This window comes from Triticum aestivum, chromosome 2D (genome assembly GCF_018294505.1).
Source record: "Triticum aestivum cultivar Chinese Spring chromosome 2D, IWGSC CS RefSeq v2.1, whole genome shotgun sequence".
In the NCBI taxonomy this organism is placed as follows: Eukaryota; Viridiplantae; Streptophyta; class Magnoliopsida; order Poales; family Poaceae; genus Triticum; species Triticum aestivum.
In genome coordinates, this window is record NC_057799.1 from 104,459,107 (window position 1) to 104,464,410 (window position 5,304).

At 48.9% G+C, this 5,304-nt stretch overlaps 1 non-coding gene across 1 annotated transcript; it reads right to left on the reverse strand.

The window, feature by feature from the left end:
• Positions 1-4,440: 4,440 nt before the first annotated feature.
• TRNAH-GUG (transfer RNA histidin (anticodon GUG)) lies at positions 4,441-4,512 on the reverse strand. Its single transcript has one exon. It is a non-coding gene; the product is annotated as a tRNA-His (tRNA).
• Positions 4,513-5,304: the final 792 nt, after the last annotated feature.

Below are 5,304 nucleotides of genomic sequence, written 5' to 3' on the forward strand. Positions count from 1 at the left end.
TGCTGGCACTACTTAAACAAACCGGGATGACTGATGATCTGATTAACTACACTGATGGCGACGGAGACGCCACGGATCCTCTGCGGCACCAGCAACATAGCCCGTGCATGTGGCCGGCAAATGTAAAAGGTAAACCCTCTTGGCACGCCAGAATCTTGATTGGACCGGACCGGTTTGGATTTATAGGAACCAGACCACGGACTGATTCCGTGGCCAAACCGAATGGGAAGGACCACCACCAATTTTGTTCCGATGGTTGCTGCAACTTGCAACGCCGAATTTGGCTCACTCGCTGCATGCATCCACGTACTCTGTCGTACTACGTGCACTCCGTAATAATCCATCCATGGAAAACGAGACCTCACCGGCTCTCTTAACCAACCGGCACGGGCACGTGCCTTGGAGCCGGAGCCGGCTCCTCTGCCGTACTGCACCTTGCCGTTGGCCCACTGACGCGTGGGGCCGGGCCTTGGAGCCACAGCTTGGCAGGGTTCTCCCAACTTAAACAACGCGACTGGGGAAAGCCTTGTTCTCTTCAATTTTCGCCGTCGAGCCCGTGGATTCATCTCTCCTCTGCCTGCCGCGACCGGTGAAGGGGAGGTATTTCTAGTGCCACGGCTTAGATAGTTAGGGTATTGGTTCTCGCAAGGAAGACGCTCGGACGGATAGCAGCGCTTCTTTTTCGAGTCAGTAATTTAGGCTCCGATCCTTCTTAAATTCGTTTATTGGGACGGATTAGACGAAACTCTGGTGTAGATTTCTGCCAGCTCCTCGGAGCGGCGAGGTTAGAGTTTGTCGTCTTGCGTACGCAACGGCGAGATTTGGTGTCAAATTCTTCAGATCGATTCAAGAATTCAATGACGACGGTCGCGGCTCCCGAATACTGGTCCTTAGGTGAACATGGTTCTATGGGCACCCATATTAATAGTAAATTCGAAAAAAAGAAAAAAAAACTAAAGAAAAAAATATAAATTTTGGGTATCGAACTTGGTCGACCATTCTACTCACTTGTCAAGTTTTAAGAAAATGTATCCTGTAAGCAATGGCGGCGGAAAAGCATCCATCGGCAGTGAAGTTTCAACGAATGCCATAATTGGTGCCAGAACAAGGTGCACCTCATGGATCTTGCACCTTCCGAATGAGGGCAACCGAGAGGCCTCCTTGCAGATTGATGTGCCAGATCCAATCAATATTTGTCCATAGCCTTGACGACGCAGATATCGATGTGTTTGGAGAGGGCGAAGAGGATGCCCAGCGCGATGTCCTTTGGCTTTTGCCCATGGAGCCATGGAGAGTGCCAAAAACTAGCCTTCATGCCATCACCAATGGTGATCGTCGACGCCATATAGAATAAGTCTTTGTCCTCATCGTCGCAAGATCTTTGGGGTCAACCCAAACAAACCAGAGCTAGCAGAGTCCGAAAGCGCGAGAGAACTTGTCGAGTTTGTGGATGGCCAAGTGATGCAGGGCATCCTACGGACATCACCATGTCAAGAGTCCGTTCGGCAAGTGACACGTGCGACATCTACTTCACATACATAAAGGCGAATCATCTCCTTTACACGTGCTCACTTGACCCCTTCGAGGATGGTATACTACTTGACACTTCTCTCGTGTGCATGCATAGGTATTGCCGGAGCTTCACTGATGAGGAGGAGTGCGAGCGCAAGTGTACGACTACACCATCCGTGAGGGAAGCGTGGAAGCGAAGACGGAAGAAGACGGAGCTGCTGAAGCTACAGCGGCCGGACATCCAGCACCTGCGCCATAGAGAATCCCAATACCATCTGGCGCCCGAAGACCATCAGCGGCCGGACATCCGGCGCCACGCGACGGGCCGGGCATCTGGCACCTCCTCGAATATCCGGCATGAGGACTACAGAAGAACGACCACCACTAGGCCAGACATCCGGCCAGTGCCCCAGACATCTGGCGTGTCGCTAACGGCCGGACATCCGGCCCCCAGCCCAGACATCCAGCGCTTGCCTGCGCACAGAGTCGGGCCAGAGGCCCATGTATCTCTCTTCCCCACCTCCCACTTTGTGGCTTAGACTATATATAGACATCCCCCTCCTCATTTCTAGGGTTAGCAAAGTTACTTGAGCTTTGCTCCTTACCTCTACTCCTCTTGAGAGAGAGACACTCCCATGGAGTTTCAAGGCCTCCATGTGAGAAGATCCCGAGGGATTCAAGACCCCCATCGTGGGAAGGATCTATCTAGATCATCAAGACCTCATCTTCTCTTGGATTTGGGATGAACTCTACCTTGTATCTATCCTTTTGTTGTTCATGTATGTTTGTGGATCTTGTGTGGATTTGAGTCTAGTGAATGTGTGATTGGGCTTGTTCTTGAGTGTTCCTCTTGTGATTTCTCTCCATTCTTCCCCATGTTCTTCGAGGAATCTCCCTCCAATTCGTGAAAAGTCCGGCCATTAGGGTTCCACCCCACATCACCAAACCACCCAGGTTGGTAGGGCGACAAACCGTCCAATTAACCCTGCAGTCTGAGACTTGACCGGACTTCGGTGGGACGTCAAGCGCGGTTAAATGGTCAATCACAAGGGATGCTAAGATAGACTTGATAAGGGTGGATCGAGCTGTCGTGTTGATGTTGTTACCATGTCAAGGGGGAGAGCTTGTCCGGCACTTTGCCCACAAGAAATTGGCAATCAGACTCTAGAATATATAGAGGATGTAGATTTAGAGTCTGAAACAACACAAGACTCCGGGATCTCTTTTAAACCCATTTTAGAGGCTGCGGTTTTTAGGAAATCGGCCGAAATTGGGACACAATGTTTCTGAGCTCGAGCTCCAATGAGCTTAGGTGAACAGTAAAATCCAAAAATAATAATTATGTTTTTTTGTGGCAAACTTTGCCAAATGTTTTGGGTGCTCACAAAATTTCATCGTGGAATGACATTCGTAGAAGTGGTGAAAAAAATAAATACTCCAAAAATGCTATTTTCAAAAGCATTTTGGAGTGTTGATTTTGTATTTATTTTTTTGTCACGATTCCACGAATGTTATTCGATGATGAAATTTTGGAAGCACTGAAAAAATTTGTTAAAATTCGGCACAAAAGAGATTCAGATTTTTTAAAAAATCATTTCCTATTTTCTGGATTTCACTGTTCACCGCGGCCTAATTTATGCTCGCGTGCCACTTTCGCTGAAATTGCTCCTACCGTGAAAGCCAGCCACTGGAGATTCACCGAAGAGTCGGTCGTGGCAACTCGCTGCTAACTCAACAATTGGAATCTCGCAATCGATCAATCGCGTAGCCACAAGTCAGAACTGTGGCTTCATTGTTAATTCCACCAGTGCCAATGTAATCTCACTCTCGTAGCTGAGTAGTAGAATACAAGATGTGCACAAAGCACGACGAGTGACAGTACAAGCACATCCACGCCGTAGCAGGTACGCAATACATCGGCGGATGCGTCCGGCGTCCAGAGTGTGAGCCGCTGAGGAACAGGAGAGTAGGAAACAGAGCCCGGAGACAGAGAGAAACAGAGTAGAAAAACAGAGCTTCACGCGCCGGAGCACAAGGTTCTCCAAATAAACTACTACTCCGATGAACAAGTGATCACATGACGGTGTCTTGGACATACATGCTTCGAAGCCATTGGCAAACCCCGAATCTTCCTGCGTGATAATCAAAGAACGGAGGAGTTTTAGTAGCATTGGATCTTGCTCGCGAGATTAGACTGGATCTGGATACGCCCTCCCCACCTACCTACCCATGCAGCAGCCTGCAGGGGTCAGAGACTGAAATTAAGCTGCAAGCATGCGTGCATGTTCTGGTGTCTGCCGATTAATCAATGGTGATTTGGCAGAGGCTCAGGCCATGCTAAGTTCGGGCAGAAAGATTAACGAAGTCCGGAGCAGGACCACGCACAGGGAGGCGCCGGAGACTTGAAGCGGCGGCGCCTACTTCAGTGCCCGGTCGGGCGGCCACCGCGAGATGATCGCGTTCATGACCATGAAGAGGATGCACGCGGTGGTGACATACTGACATGATGAGATCTGTCGAGCTGGAGCACGGACGGGACGCTTCACCTCACCGCCGATCGGAGCTGCCGACGCGGCCATGCGGTGCATGCACAGCTTGCGCACGAACCGGCAGCGGCAGCACGGCGCGATGAGGTGGGGAACAATGGAGCATGACCGGCAGCTGGCTCAAACCGCGTTTGCCCGCCTCCGTGGGGCCGTACTGTCGCCGGGAAACTTCATGGAAAACAGGGATGGAAGACAGGAAAAGGATGCCAAAAAAGAAAAGAAAAAGAGAGGAGGAACCGTTTGTGTCTGTCGGACCGAAAAGTCGTCTAGAAGGCCTTTTCCATGGCCTGCCGTGAACTGGGCCAGAACAGCAGCGGGAGCAAGTCAAGTGCGGCCCATAGCAGGACAGAATAAAACGGAAAATAGAAATAAAAATTAGGAGTGTGGCTGCTGGGATTCGAGCCCAGGTCTCCACGGCCACAACGTGGAATTCTCACCACTAAACTACAACCACAACTTTTGTTTGTTTCCTAGACGCTAGTCCACATATCTGGGTGCAGTGCTTACTCGTTTCTACATAAAACATCATCGCCTTGCAGTTTAAAGTCCTTTTGTCACTTCAAAGGGCCATAGCAGCCATACAGATACAGTGTTACTCTTATAGGACGATGTTCTTATAGTACCTCATAAGTTCCTTGAACAAAGCGTATATGCTTCTTGTCTAACAAAGATTTAATCAATCGACTGAGAGCAAAGTTGGATCTGATCAGACTAAACTAGTTCGTGTTGTATTTACCACGTAAGAGACTCCTCAAAAAAAGTGTCCCTTTGTGGCAGCCTTTTTTTTCAACCGGGCTCATGCCCCTTTTCATTATAAATGTCTAACAAAAATATACGGTACATAGTTCACAAACAATACATACGAAAGACAATAACAAATATGAGAAGGGAAAGGGAAGGAGTGAGTTGGAGCATTAGCAGAAACCTATTGTGAGTGCTCGATTTCAAAACACCTACTATAGGGTAGAAAGCTGCCAACAACATAACACATAAAGTCTACTGCAACCAACTAAATCTACCAACAAGCATGAAACCCAGTCGTTGAACCCAAAATGATAGGATGAAGAACATCAGCCGCGAGCCTACAGATGAAGATCTCCATTTTGTCTTCAAGTATTCATCGAGCTTTGGATCATCAACCTCCTCAGCACTTCAGCACGACCAACCAATGATGTCGCAACTCTAATCACATTCTCTACACTAGTCTGGAATGGAGAACGATCATTGACCTTTAGCAAACCTGTCA